This window comes from Lactuca serriola, chromosome 9, assembly GCF_051521515.1.
Source record: "Lactuca serriola cultivar US96UC23 chromosome 9, Lser_US96UC23_V15, whole genome shotgun sequence".
In the NCBI taxonomy this organism is placed as follows: Eukaryota; Viridiplantae; Streptophyta; class Magnoliopsida; order Asterales; family Asteraceae; genus Lactuca; species Lactuca serriola.
Window position 1 is genome coordinate 75,644,028 of NC_136416.1, and position 16,241 is coordinate 75,660,268.

Genomic DNA, 16,241 nt, shown 5'->3' on the forward strand with positions numbered 1-16,241 from the left:
TCAGTTTGTTGGGGTGAGGTTGGTCATCGGGCTTAAGAAAGTATAAAGTTTGTACCTTGATGATCCATTATGATAGTTTCAGATTAGGGCTTATTGTGAGCTTTATTTGGTCTCATGGGTTCTCCTTGTTAGTTTGAGCTACTTTAGGAGTTAGATATGTTAGATCTCAGCCACTTACTTGTTCATGATGCATAAAAATGTCATCATCATGGTTCTTTTTAGCCCATGCTTGAGTATGAGTTCTTATTATGAGAATTGTTTGACCAAAATCGATGTTGGGTTCCAATAAGACATCCTAAGGGTTAAAGTTGCCAACTTTACATATTAGAACCCTAAAAAGAGGAGATCTGAGAGTTGGACCTTATGGTTTAATGGATTAAGCACTAAATGGCTTATAGTGGTAAGCAGCCTAGTACGTTAGGCGTACCAAGTGGTACATTACGCATACTGGCGATCGCGTACGCCGAGCGTACAATGTGTATGTCGAGCATATGCCGAGCAAAGGCTATTCGTGGGCTTTTGGACTTTAGTTAGGCTTTGGACTTTTAGGCCTTAGTTAGGTTTTGGGCCTTGGACTATTTGAAGCATGATTGGGCCTCAGGACTTCGTTAGTGGGCCTTAAGTTGTATGAGTTGGGCCTTGGTGGCCATTATTGTGTTATTGGGACAAGTTTGGGTAGGCCCATTATGGGAAGGGTAAAATGGCCTTTTATCTTAGGAGTTTGGGTTTGGGATTTAGACCAACAGTTATGGTTTATAACTTAATTTTGATTAGGGTTATTTGTTAGTGTTCAGTGTGGGATCTTCAAATTCTATAGTCAAGCATCTAGTTATTTATCAACGCACTGAGGTGAGTTTTCTCACTGTATCCATGAGTCGAAGGTACCAATGTCGGCCCATTATTTGTGATATAGGATGCTAGTTTTCTTTGTGATATATGTATGAAAGACCAGGATTTCCCCTGGCAATTGTATAAAAGTGATATGTGCATGTTTATCCCTATATTTAGTATAGATTCTTATCATTATTCGGCTAATTATTTACATTTTATGGACAAAAGATACTTAATATTGTTCAAATTATATTTTCAGTCCAAAAGAGAAGCTCAGAAGCAAAAGGAATCAGGAGATACGATTGGATGCTCGGGAACGGAACAAAGAAGAAAAATGCCAAAAACAAGAAGGACTCGGCGAGTAGGGACGGCTACTCGACGAATTGTGTCGAAGATTCACGATCCTCTAGAAGTCCTTGACATACACCGATTTTAAGTGACGGACTCGCCGAGTAGGTCACTGGACTCGACGAGTCACCTCTGTTTCCAGAATAATATAAATAGGGACTTAGAGATCAAAATTGGGGACTTCTCTGGAACCCTAGGAGGCAAAATTACGATTGAAGGTGTTGTTAGGTCATGAGAAGCAGAGGAATCAACCCTACATTCAATCTTGAAGAGAATTAAGGCAACTTTAGTTTATTCTTAGTAATCTTTTGATTTGAATCATGTTTAATCTCTTTCATTTCGTTTTTAAACTTAAGTTTACTTCAATTATGAACTAAACCCTTATTCTTCTATTTGGGTAAGACAAATTTGAGACTATGGCTTGATTAATGGTAGTATTAACTTTAAATTGGTGATTTTGTTAAATTTAGCTTGTTAAATATCCTTATGCATTAACCATAACTATTTTCTGTTAATAGGAAGGCAATTAGGTTGCATGAACATCTCTTAATTGTTTACCTCGTGTGATTTATGTGAACACTTTATTATGTGCCTAGGATTAGTGAATGTGAAACTTGGATTAATTAGAGAATGGGTAAGTTAATGTGTGATCTTGTTTGATAAACCAACAACAAGAGGCTAATTGAATAATTAATTTGATTAATCATTACAAGTCTTATTTAACCCGAATAAATAACCTAGAGAATTAATTAATTTAGAAAACTGGCCACTGCTTGAATTAGTTTATTTTCTAAGGATTAGAGATAGAGAATGTGAACCTAATCACTTGAATCGGTAGCCAATGAAAAGTTAATCAATTGCACTATTACCATTAAATCAACCATAGGATCAATTGAGTCGAACCTAAACAAAAGTCCTCTTAATTATTGAATTTAGTGGTAATAACTTGTTTTAGCTGCTAGTTAGTTAAATTGTGTGTTAGTTAGTTTAGTTAAGTTTTCTAGTCTTGCAAAACTAGAGAAAACCTTTCCTTTTATTACTTGTTTTAGATCAAATTAGTTATTAGTTTAAATTTTCCGTTCCCTGAGTTCGATACCCTACTTATCTAGCTACACCACAATTGATAGGTCGCGTAACATCCCGAAATTCAGGTAAAGCTACTTAACCCTTCTCATTTTCCCAAGTTGTTAAGTTAAGTCCATTAAGTAAATGTTAGGCTTGTGAGTACGCTGGGCGTACTGAGGAGTACGTTGTGCGTACTAGCGCGCTTAATTTGGACGCGGACTCGCCTGGGTACGCTGGGCGTACCCAGGGTTACGCTGGGCGTACCCAGGGTTATGCTGGGCGTAGCGAGCCCAGGTGTAAACCCTAATTTGGGGCTTGTGCACTATAAAAGGAATGCTATGGCCTTGACCTCAGCCTCCATTCCACTAGTGAAACCCTAAAAGAGTGCCCTCCTTCGTTTCTAGCTAGAGTGTTGGTATTCTAAGCTTCTAAGTGTCATTTCAAGGTGGTGGGAGAGAAGAAGAGGCTATTTTGGAGGCTAGAAGCTTGTGGGAAAGAATAGATCTGAGCTTTTTAGAGGTTGGAGCTTCTTCCTGAGGTAAAAAGCTCAAATCTTGTCTTGTTATTTGTGTTGTGTGCTTCTTGGACCAATTTCTAGGGTTTTTAGTCCCAAGATGGAGACTTTATGAGCAAATGGTCTCCATTGGCCTAGATTTATCATATTTTAGGACTATAAGTGTTGTATGTTCATAAAAATGCAATATTGGATGTAAATATGGAGCCATGCATGAGATCTAGACCTTTGGAGGAGAAAGGAAAGGTGTTAGAGGGTGTAGGGACCTTTACAGCCATGCAAAGGCTTAAAGGTTCCGACTTTATGGGATAAGAGGATCAAGGAGAGTCGGATCTGGAAGTTGAAGTAGTGTCTTAACTATTTAAGACCAAAATCCATGAAATGGCTGAAACGGAGACTTATGCTAGGTGTAACTCTCAGTACGCGCAACGTAAGGGGTTGAAACCCCCGACTGTGGTTTGCCAGCATACGCCCCGCGTACAGAGAAGGTAGGCACCGCCTACTGCGTCCTGTTGACATTCGTTGACTTTCAGGGTTTTGGTCAACCTTTTGACATTTGGGTCAGGGAGGGGTAAAATGGTCTTTTACCCTTCTGTGGAAATTGTAGAGTGGATTTAATCTAGCCTTTGAGAGCCATTATTTATTTGAGAGTATTGTTATGTGTTTAGATGGGGGCTAGACCAGTGTGATCGAGTGCGAGACTATCTGAGATACCGAGGTTAGTCTTCTCACTATACTGTACCTGGAAGGGTACCTAAGTGTGACCGGAAGGTCTTATATGCTATGAGATATATGTGTTATATGCTGATATGTGATATGTATGTGTTATGATACAATGACATTTTTATAACAACTATGAATGAAAGTGTGTTTTTAAAAGTTGGTATCAGAGCCTTGGTTTGATGGATTCGGGTGCAACTTCGGATATATCCGAACTCAAACCGAGGATTTGAGAAAGTTTTTCATAAATAAACAATTTTCCTAAGAGAGTAAAGGATTTTGGAAAAAGGCAAAACGGAGCAGTGTGTACGATCAGTCAGCACCTGAACGATGATTTCCCAAATTTTTTAGGTTTTGAGCATTCTAACACTCCTATGGTGTACATGCAACCCTATAAACCTTGGATCTATGTTTTCTGTATTATACATGCAAATAAGAACTTTCCAAGGTTTCATTCTAACTAGCGTATTATGAAGCACCTATACTACAAAGTTCTAGTTAGATGACATACCTTTTGGTGTAGATTGATGTCTTCATGCTTTAAGAGCTTAGCCCCAATAATGTGGAAGCCTCAAGTGGAATCACAAATCACCAAAACACCTTGGAAGACTTTGAGAATAAGAATACTTTGGATCTTTCTAGTGAAATCAGCTAGCCCTCTTAGTGTACCCACACTAGTGCCCATTTCACCAACCAAGGACATCTTTATATAGTATGGAGACTAGGGTTAAACCCATGACCTTTCATTTCATATGATCCATGGGTTAAACACTCCATGGACTATCCATGAAAGCTTAGACCAACCTAAATGAACTTGGCCCATTCCATATATATAAGAGTCCATATTTAATTAGTTCATTTTGATCACTTAATTAATTCTAAATTGATTCTTGATCAATACTAATTAAATAATATGATTCCATATTAATATATTAGAACTTATAATATATTAATATAAATCATAAACATACTATTCTCAAAAGACTATCCATATAAATTGTGTCGGTGAAGTGCAACCCAAATGGACCATGCCGGGTCGGGTCAAGTACATACCGAATATAGTTATGGACTTAGACATTAATCCAACAAAAATACCCTTACATTATATGTTATGAGATATGTTATGATATGATATGCATGCTAGAGTAGGCTAGGTATTCATATTAGGGCTAGAGTGGCCTGATTTGTGATGCCTTAGCCTAGGAAGATTTCTACTGCTTGAGAGTGAGTAGATAGCAGTGAGGAGCTTATGAGAGATCTACCAAAGGGTAGTCTATGATAGCGAGGTGTAGAGTACTTGTGATCTGGGATCCAAGGAGGAGGACTTGGGGTGAATACTGATGCGGTGTGGGCGATAGTATAAGGGCCCGTACTACCGAAGACATTATATCAGTGCACATTCCAAGGAATCCTTAGGGTACTAGGGAAGAAGTAGGGATTTGTTATCGAGTGTGAGTATGCTCGAGCGGGTCTCTGATATTTTATGTTTTATTTCAGAGAGACATCATGGTTGGGACACGCCACACACCTGAGAGTAGTGGTGTTAGCGAGGAGGAGATCTGCAGGCTGATTCATGAGGAGGTGGTTGCTGCCATCCTAGCCGAGACTCCAGAGATGTTTGGGTCTATCAAAACCACATTGATTAAGACCTTTGATGAGCGGTATGCAGCAGTGACTGAAGTTGTGGCTGGTGCAGCTACTGCCACCGTTGCTACTGCCAGGCCTCAGGAAGGTGACTCGTTGTTGTTTCGGGAGTTCAGCAACACGAAGCCACCAAAGTTTGATGGGACGTAGGATCTGATCGCTACGATGAGATGGATTTCTGATATCGATGGATGCTTCTACATGTGTTCTTGTCCAGAGCATCTGAGGGTATGGTTCGCGCTAAACCAACTTCTCTTAGGAGTGAAGGATTGGTGGAAGTTCGTGACGGTGAGCTTCACTCTTGCGGAGATTTCTGAGGTGATCTGGGAGAGGTTCACCACCATGTTCAGAGACGAGTATGTTCCCCCTGTGGAGAGGGAGCGGTTGGCTCAGGAGTTCTTGACCCTCAAGCAGGGTACTGATTCGGTTACTGTGATTACCAGGAAGTTTCATGAGAGGGCGATGTTCTGCCCTGAGCAGGTGTCTACCGAGCAGGCACGCATGAGCCGATATTTGAGCATTCTGAGGAGGGATATTTGGGAGTACGTATCGAAATCGACCTATCAGACATTTTTTGAGCTTCAGGCAAATGCTCGGAAGAGGGAGATTGAGTTGGAGACGCATGCCAGGGAGGAGGCCGAGTCTCAGGGGATGGACATGCGGCCGACACAGTCTCAGCCGGCAGCCAAGCGAGCAAAGCCCACTGATTCGAGATCTGGAGGCTAAAAGGGCCGCACTTGCGGAAAGTTCGGCAAAGGATTCACGGTTTGTCAATCTGGTGCTTGCTACAAATGTGGCAAGAAGGGGCATATAGCCAAGGACTGCCCCAAGGGATTCACGGTTTGCTTCCATTGCAAACAGACGGGCCATCAAAAGGCCGAGTGTCTACAGCTGCGGGGGACAGCACAGGGAGCACAGCAGGGATCTGCCCCTGCCACCGTGCGCGCTGCTGAGGTTCGGCCGGTGAAGGTCGAGGCACCGAAGGCTCGCGGGAGAGCCTTCCAGTTGACAGCGGAGGAGGTTCGTGCAGCGCCCGATGTCGTGGCTGGTATGTATTCTTTCATTTATTTATGTCAATTTTGAGGTGTTGTGCTTATGTTATGATATGCGTAGGTACATTTCTTGTAAATTATGTACCTGTTTTGCTGTTATTTGACTCGGGTGCGAGTTGTTCATTTGTTTCCTTGGCATTTAGTTAGCACATCAGTATCCGACGAGAGGCGTTGAGTCGACTTCTGCGAGTTTCTATAGCTTACGAGTGAGCGGTGTATGGTACGGATGTGATTCGAGGATGTATACTTGAGAACTTTGGTGTGGAGTTCCCGATAGATCTGGTCCAGATTGCGATTGGGGACGTATGTGTCATAGTGGGCATGGATTGGTTGAGCCGATTTGGAGCTGTTATAGACTACGAGCGTCAGTTGGTGATGATACGAGACCCTAGTGGGGGAGTACTTACAGTGTAAGGCGAGGGTACCCGATGTGGGTCAGCATTTTGTTCAGCTGCCAGAGCGAGACAGAGTTCGCAGCAGGGCTGCAGCGGGTTCGTAGCCTATTTGATAGACACACGAGTGGCCGCTGAGAGGCCAAGTTCGATTGATGAGGTTCTGATAGTGTGCGAGTTCCCGGACGTTTTTCCCAAGGAATTGTCGGGTGTGCCTCCTGAGAGGCAAGTAGAGTTCCGTATCGATTTGGTTCCGGGGGCAGCACCTATCGCCAAGGCGCCTTATCGCCTTGCGCCACCAGAGATGCAGGAGTTGTCCTCGCAGCTTCAGGAGTTGCTGGGGAAAGGGTTTATTAGACCGAGTAGCTCACCTTAGGGAGTGCCAATCCTTTTTGTCAAGAAAAAGGATGGTTCACACCGTATGTGCATTGATTACCGGGAGTTGAACAAGTTGACGGTCAAGAACCATTATCCGTTACCGAGGATCGACGATCTGTTCGATCAGTTGCAGGGGGCGTCTTGGTTCTCCAAGATAGACTTGAGGTCGGGATATCATTAGATGAGGGTTCGGGATGAATATATCCAAAAAACGGCGTTCAGAACTCGTTATGGGCATTACGAGTTTGTGGTGATTCCTTTTGGGCTCACCAATGCACCGACAGCGTTCATGGATCTCATGAACAGGGTGTACAGGCCGATGCTGGATTGGTCGGTGATCATGCTCATTTATGATATTTTGTTGTATTCGAGATCTAGAGAGTAGCACGAGGAGCATCTGAGAGAGATTCTTGGGGTATTGAGATCGGAGAGGCTTTTCGCCAAATTCATCAAGTGTGATTTTTGGTTATGAGAGGTCTAGTTCTTGGGAAACCTCGTTAACCAGGATGGGATATTGGTCGATCAGGCCAAGATTGAGGCGGTTATGAGATGGGAGGTGTCGAGATCACCCACTGAGATCAGAAGTTTTCTAGGGATGGCCGGTTACTATCAGAGATTTATCAGGGATTTCTCCAAGATCGTCGTGCCTCTCACCAGGTTGACCCGAAAGGGTGTTGCTTTTTCATGGGTTCCGGAGCAGTAGACCTCGTTTGAGACACTTCGCCAAAGATTGTGCAAAGCCCCAGTGCAAGCCCTCCCGGAAGGGATGAAGGATTTTGTGGTGTATCGTGATGCATCGATATCAGGGTTGGGTGCAGTACTTATGCAGAGGGGGAATGTGATAGCGTATGTGTTGAGGCAGCTGAAGCCTCATGAGACGAGGTATCCCACCCACGATTTGGAGTTGGGGGCAATGGTGTTCGCCCTCAAGATATGGCGTCACTATTTGTATGGGGTTCGGTGTATCACTACACGGACCACAAGAGTTTGAAGTATTTGATGGACCAGCCCAATCTGAATATGCGCCAAAGGAGCTGGCTAGATGTGGTAAAGGATTACGATTGTGAGATCCTGTACCACCCGGGAAAGGCTAATGTCGTAGCTGATGCCCTGAGTCGTAGGGCGGAGAGTGCCCCGATTCGAGATATTTGCATGCGGTTGACAGTGATGACTCCGGTGTTGGACACCATTCGGGAGGCACAGGCAGAGGCTGTGAGACCAAAGAACCGGAAAAGGGAGCAAGTGATCGGGCAGGTGCCGGAGTTCATTACCGATAGTTATGGGCTGATGACCCTTCACGGTCAGATTTGGGTGTCATATACAGGCGGAGCGCGCACCACCTTGATGGAGGAGGTGCATAAATCGAGATTTTCGATCCATCCTGGGGCCACTAAGATGTATTTGGATTTGAAGAAGGATTATTGGTGGCCATGTATGAATAGGGATGTAGCATGGTTTATTGAGAGGTGCTTAACTTGTCGCAGGGTTAAGGCCGAGCACCAGCGACCGCATGGCCTTTTGCAACCACTTGAGGTTCCCCAATGGAAGTGGGAACAGATTTCTATGGATTTCATCACCAAGTCGTCGAGAACCGCGAGGGGTGTTGACGCAATTTGGGTGATCGTCAACCGGCTGACGAAGAGCGCTCACTTCCTTGCTATCAGTGAGAGCTTTTCTGCTGAGAGGCTGGCAAAGTTGTATGTGAAAGAGGTGGTATCGCGGAATGGAGTGCCGATCTTGATTGTATCACATCGGGATGTACGTTTTACTTCCAGAATCTGGAAGAAGTTCCACGAGGAGTTGGGCACGAGGCTGCATTTCAGTACCGCTTACCACCCATAGACGGACGGGCAGAGTGAGTGGACGATTCAGACGCTCGAAAACATGCTTTAGGCATGTGTGTTGGACTTCGGAGGAAGTTGGGACACGTATTTGTCATTGGTTGAGTTTTCTTATAACAACAGCCACCATTCGAGCATTGGTATGCCTCCCTTTGAGTTGTTGTATGGGAGGAGGTGTCGGACTCCCATCTGTTGGGGAGAGGTAGGTTAGTGAGTGATGGGAAGCACTGAGATAGTGCTTCAGACGATAGAGCAGATACAGCCGGTCAGATAGAGATTGTTGACAGCTCAGAGTCACCAGAAAAGTTACGTGGATAGGCGATGATCCGAGCTCGAGTTTCAAGTCGGGGATTTTGTACTCCTGAAAGTGTCTCCTTGGAAAGGAGTGATTCGATTCACGAAGAGGGGCAAGATGGGGCCCCGGTATATTGGGTCGTTTAGGGTGATCGCTAGGGTGGGCAGAGTAACATATCGTTTGGAGCTACCTGCGGAGTTGATCTAGATTCATGATACCTTCCACGTGTCTCAGTTAAGGAAGTGTATAACCGACGAGTAGGCAGTGGTACTGTTGGAGGATATCCAGGTGGACGCGAGTCTGAATTATGTTGAGAGGCTGATCACAATCTTGGATCGGAAGACCAAGGTTCTGAGGAAAAAGGAGGTACCCCTGGTTCAGGTCCAGTGGTAGCATCGGAGGGGGTCCGGGCTGACTTAGGAGCCGGAGTCGGAGATGCGGGAGCAGCATCCAGAGTTGTTTTCGGCATGAGACTTCGAGGTCGAACTCTGGTTCTAGTAGGGGAGAATTGTAACATCCTGAAATTCAAGTATAGCTACTTAACCCTTCTCCTTTTCCCAAGTTGTCAAGTTAAGTCCCTTAAGTAAATGTTAGGCTTGTAAGTACGCTAGGCGTACTGAGGAGTACGTTGCGCGTACTCGCGCGCTTAATTTGGACGTGGACTCGCCTTGGTATGCTGGGCGTAGCGAGCCTAGGTGTAAACCCTAATTTAGGGCTTGTGCATTATAAAAGGAATGATATGGCCTTGACCTCAGCCTCCATTCCATAGAGTGAAACTTTAAAAGAGTGCCCACCTTCGTTTCTAGCTAGAGTGTTGGTATTCTAAGCTTCTAAGTGTCATTTCAAGGTGGTGAAAGAGAAGAAGAGGCTATTTTTGAGGCTAGAAGCTTGTGGGAAAGAATAGATCTGAGCTTTTCAGAGGTTGGAGCTTCTTCATGAGGTACAAAGCTCAAATCCTGTCTTGTTATTTGTGTTGTGTGCTTCTTAGACCAATTTCTAGGGTTTTTGGTCCCAAGATGGATACTTTTTGAGCAAATGGTCTCCATTGGCCTAGATCTATCATATTTCAGGACTATAAGTGTTATATGTTCATCAAAATGCAATCTTGGACGTAAATATGGAGCCATACATGAGATCTAGACCTTTGGAGGAGAAAGGAAAGGTGTTAGAGGGTGTAGGGACCTTTTACAGCCAATGAAAGGCTTAAAGGTTCCGAATTTATGGGATAAGAGGATCAAGGAGAGTCAGATCTGGAAGTTGAAGTAGTGTCTTAACTGTTTAAGACCAAAATCCATGAAATGGCTGAAACTGAGACTTACGTTGGGCGTAACTCTCAGTACGTGCAGCGTAAGGGGTTGAAACCCTCGACTGTGACTCGCCGGCATACGCCCCGCATACAGAGAAGGTATGCACCGTGTACTGCCTCCTGTTGACTTTCATTGACTTTTAGGGTTTTGGTCAACCTTTGGACCTTTGGGTCAGGGAGAGGTAAAATGGTCTTTTACCCTTCTGTGGAAATTGTAGAGTGGATTTAATCTAGCCTTTGAGAGCCATTATTTATTTGAGAGTATTGTTATGTGTTTAGGTCAGGGCTAGACAAGTGTGATCGAGTGCGAGACTATCCGACATACCGAGGTTAGTCTTCTCACTATACTGTACTTGGAAGGGTACCTAACTGTGACCGAAAGGTCTTATATGCTATGAGATATATGTGTTATATGCTGATACGTGATATGTATGTGTTATGTATGCTATGTATGATATGGACCGGATGGTCAAGATGGTATGGACCGGAAGGTCAAGAGGACATGGACCGTAAGGTCAGGAGGTACAGACCGGAAGGTTGGTACGGGTAGGACTGGAAGGTCTACCGGGATTCAGGACGGAAGTCCCCTGAGACACTTGGACCGGAAGGTTCCACAGAGTTATGGCCTGGAAAAGCGTATGCGTTGTAAGTGGTATTTTAGGGAACTCACTAAGCATTTATGCTTACAGTGTTGTGTGATGTGTGTCAGGTACCAATGAGGATCGCAGGAAGGCGCCGGCTTGATCAGTACACACACATGAGGAGTTTTATATGTTATGATCTTGGGATGTGATGTTATGGATTGTTATGTGATACAATGACATTTTTATAACAACTATGAATGAATGTGTGTTTTTAAAATGTGAAAAATTGTTTTGAAATTTACGTCGTTACAGGTCCATTGCCTTTGTGTGTTAATTTTATAATTAATAGTAGGTTTAAAACTATTTGAGTTTACACACATCAAGTTTTTTGGCACCGTTGCCGAGGAACGGTTCAAAAATTAAATCTAATTTCTAGTTTTATCGATCCACTGTGTGAGATTTATCTTGCACAAAGTTAATTTTTTTAGGAAATTCAGTTAGTAGGATAATTTTTGATAGTTTTCTGTTGTAGAAGATTAGTTAGTAATTTTTCTGTTTTTGCTCTGAACTCGTCGAGTACAATCGAAGCGACTCGGCGAGTCCAATGTGGTTTCACAGTTTCGTCTTTTATTTTATTTTTGTTCCTTTTACGTGTTTTTCTTGTTTTGTTTGCAGGCATTACATGACCAGAGGATCCAACACACCCCTGGTTCCTTTACTTGAAGACCCAGAATCCGCAAAAGCTCTAATACACCTAAGAAATCACCTTTGAAGAGCTTGAAAACAGTTTTTGGGAAGAAAAAGAACAAGAAGGTAGGAGAGACCAGCAATCGAAAGAGTGAAGAAAGCAAATTAGAAAATATTGAAGATAAAGAAGCCGAGTTCGAATATGACTACGAATCCGAATACAAAGAAGAAAGTGACTTTGAAGGCGAATTAGCTAATCCCATGGCTAACATCGATGAAGTTCCCATGGGAAAATGGAAGAAGAGAATACGTGACGATACCGGGCCGAGACTTGTGCAACCCGCAATTCCCGCAACTACCACCTTTGAGCTTAAAGGTCACATACTTGCTCAACTAAAGGAGATCCCCTTCTACGGTAACGATCACGAAGATGCCTATAAACAATTGGATAAGGTCAACAATGTAGCTGATTATTTTAATGTTCCAAATGTGCCTCACGAAACCCAGTTGCTTTGTATGCTTCCCGTCACATTCAAAATTGCTTCAACGGATTGGCTCAAGTCACTCCCTCCCGTATCCATCACTACATGGGCTAAGATGAAAGAACAATTTATTGACCAGCTTTGCCCACCATCGAAGATAGCCAAGTTGAAGAAAGTTATTGCCAACTTTGAACAATAAGTTGGAGAGTCCTTTTATGAGGCATGGGAGAGATACAAGGGCCTACTAAGGAACTACCCACATCATGAATTAAACAGTCAACAAGAAGTCTCCATTTTCTATGATGGAGTCAATGTAACAACTAGGCAGATCCTTGACTCGCAAGGACCCCTCGCAAAGAAGGCATCCCCGGTGATCAAAGAACTAATTGAAGAATTCTCTAAACACTCTATAGAATATCATGATCCAAGGCATGAAGTAGGTCGGGGGGTGGTAAACACTGTTAACGATAGCATGGCGGCAATGATGGCTAAACTAGAAAGTTTAGATCGGAGAATGACTAAGATGGACCAATACATCCATGCCATCCGAGTAGGGTGTGAGAATTGTAGAGGACCTCACCTCACTAAAGATTGTAATTTTGACAAAAATGGGAATCGGAAGGCCCAATTTTGCTATTCAAGTGGTGATAGATTTGATGATTATTGGCGAAAACCCAAGAAGGAATGGCTCCCGTATGATGAGTACAAAAAGGAAAAGGAGGAGAAATACAAGCAAAAAGAAAGGGGTTTCTATCAAAAGGAGGAACCGGTTATGAAAAAGAAAGTTGATTTGGAGGAAATTTTCACAAGGTTTGTAGCTGCGTCCGAGAAGAGGCATAATGATACCGATAATGAATTGAAGGAGCAACGAATAATGCTTAAAGATCATCAAGCTATGATAAAAGATCAAAAAAATTTGCTTAGGAATCAACAAGCCTCCATTCATAACATTGAAAAATAGATTGGTCAGCTTGCACAACAAATCAATCAAAGAACACTTGGTGAACTTCCTAGCAATACCGAACAAAATCCAAAAATGGCGCATCTAAATGTGATAACCACCAATTCTGACAAAATTTTCACTCCTTTGACCTCTATTCAGAAGAAACCCAGTAAGCTGCAAACAGAAGAGACAATTGAATGGAAATCGAGCAAACCTGACTCGACTCGCCCAGTCGGCATAATGGACTCAACGAGTCCGAGGTCTGATGAGAAAACTTGTTCTCTTTTGAAACCTTATAGGCCCCAATTGCCATTTCCGATCCGAGCCATACCAGATGAGTAGATTCGACAGTATAGAAGATTTATGGAGCATGTGGGGACCCTCTAAGTGAACATTCCATTTGTTGAAACAATACATCATACACCCAAGTATGCAACTTTGCTTAAGATCCTCTTCACTACTAGACAAAATATGGAAGAAGTTGCTGAAGTATTGCTGAATGAGCTGCCAGAAAAGAGGGGTGATCCGAGAAGCATAACCGTGCCTTGCCAATTGGGGAACATCATGACTACACGAGCATTGACCGATTCGGGGGGCAAGTATTAACATTATGCCATATTCTTTCTTCCAAAAGTTGAACCTCCCGATTCTGAAACCTATTCACATGAAGATCCACTTGGCTGACAAGAGAATAATACATCTAATGGGAGTGTGTGAAGACCTTCTTATTAAGGTGGATAAGCTAATATTTCCGGTTGACTTCATAATATTGGATATGGAGGAGGATCTTAAAGTACCAATCATTCTTGGACGACCACTTTTGAATACCCCTTGTGCTTTGTTAGATATGAGTGAATCTACGCTAACATTAAGAGTAGGTGATGAATCGGTAATTTTTAAAGCTGAGCAAAAAGATACGCAAGAAGGGTCGAGAGAAGAAAAGGTTTCGCCACTAAATTTGGATGATGAATTGTTAGAAAAGGAGCTTGCATAATTGCAAGAAAGCAATCCAAATCAATTCTTTTTATCTTTGGAGGATACTTCTGATGCTAAGGAAGATGTAGTAGAAATAGAAAGGTTGATTAGGGAAGCTGATTATCAAGAAATCATAAGAAGTGTTCAAGGTTCCCCAACTCGCCGAGTCGTATCTGCTGACTCGACGTGTCCAGTCGAAAATTTTAAATCGGGGAAACTTTAACTCTACAGCCAATTAGTGCCCTTGCTAAATCAGATGCGCAACTTATGCCTGATCCCTTTGAGAACCTTCTTGAGGAAAATGAGGATATTGAAGATGTTATCAATATTGGGAATGCACATTTGGCATTTCTAGAAGCAATCATGGGAGGTGATGATATTGTCCAAGAGAAGAATTAGGGAATTTCAAAAGATGTAAACCACCATTATCCAATTTAATCACAAATGCTAGATCAAGAAGAATTTTTGACCAAAAGAAAAAGGACCAAGCCTCATGCCATTGTCTCTACTATGTTCGAAGTGTTAACTTTCACAACACCAGATCCTTTAATTAACAAAAAGACAGGCAAGGAAGGAATGGAGAGGAACAAGCATGGTAAGGGGATGAAGCGTAAAGCTGAAGAGAGTGATGCGAAAAAGAGAATGGAAGACTTGAGGAAGGCTTATAAAAGGAAAATACATCTTTACAAAACAAAATACAAAGTACAAAGGTTGAAGAAGGAAAGCCTCATGGAGGAAGTAGCAGTAACATAAGCAAGATGGAGTCTAGCTAACGACTCCTTAAAAAGAAGCGCTTAACGGGAGGCAACCCGTCACTAGAGTTTGCTTTCTTTTACTTTTTTTAAGTTTTTTTTTCGTTTTTAGGATTTATCTATCTTCATTTTCTTTATTATCTAAAATGACTGCTTGAGAGTAAGCATGGTCTGAGTGTGGGGTGGGTTGAATATATTTTTAAGAAGGAATAAAAAAATATATCAAATTTTTCAAAATCGCGACCAGACTCGCCAAGTCGGACCCTGACTCGACGAGTCCGTTTATTTTACTGAAAAAAAAATTAAATAATAATTTTTACATATCAGTTAAATTAGGGTTTTTTACCCTAATTGGTAACCATTTCTCATTCAGCCAGCCGACACTCGACGTGCGCTCTCTCTCTCTCTCTCTCTCTCTCCCTCTCTCTATCTCTCTCAAGCAATAAAGGTACTAAATTTCTTCTCTATTTCTATCCAAGCTTCAATTTTTAGGAGGTTGGAAGTGTTAATTAGGTAGAAAGCCCGTTTTTGATGTTTTAGAATTTCTAGGGTTTCGACTTTGACCTAATTAGAATGCTATGGATGAATTTTCTTATACTACTGTGCTCGAAATACATCCTTGGACAAACCCTTGCAATAAATTTTGATTTTTGTGGATGAAATTTGACAAACTCGTCAACAGACTCGCGCAGTTCGTCTGACTCGTTGAGTCGGTCTACAGACTCGGCGAGTCCTGTCTGAAGCAGTCCAGATTTTATTTTCTAATTGTTCGGTTCGTTTCTGGTTGTTTGTGTTACTTATTTATGCAGGAACATGTCTTTACGGGGTCAAAGCTCAAGAGGAAGCCAAGGGGATTTCCCTTGGTTGAATTTTCCACAAATCGATTTCAAATCTACGATGACTAAGTGGAAGAAGAAGCTTGCAGAAATCCAGAAAAAGGAGATTTGTGTTTCCAATGCGATTGATTGGGAATGGTTGGGAAGAGTTCTTTACGAAGAGGAGTTGGCTCCTTATATAGTAAAGACGTTTGTGCATAATGGGGTGTCCATCACATGTGATGGATGGAGTCACATCTTTCGTATCCAGGAGTCGGTTTATCAAGAGTTGTGCTTGGAATTTTTCTCCACAATACATTTCCGGGGTGGGGATGATTACTATAACCCCGGGAATATTACTTTTTTTCTTGGGGGTGAGATTCGCAATTGTTCTATGGTGGAATTAGCTTGGAGGTTGGGAATTTATGACCAACAATTGATCCAGACGGCTGCATTTGGTACTTTTTGGAGCATTGCCATAAAGTATTCATGGATGGTGTCACAAGCACAAGTTGCTAGAACACCATTGCCAATAAGGTTTACATTCCCAAATCGGCTCAAGAGGGGAGCATACGATCACCTACGCACCATCTTATCCACCGCCTTATTTCAAGCAC

The 16,241-nt window shown here is 42.7% G+C and overlaps 1 non-coding gene across 1 annotated transcript; it reads right to left on the bottom strand.

Annotated features, from left to right (window-relative positions):
- Positions 1-12,302: 12,302 nt before the first annotated feature.
- On the bottom strand, positions 12,303-12,409 carry LOC145077500 (small nucleolar RNA R71). The gene has a single exon (XR_013693242.1). It is a non-coding gene; the product is annotated as a small nucleolar RNA R71 (small nucleolar RNA).
- Positions 12,410-16,241: the final 3,832 nt, after the last annotated feature.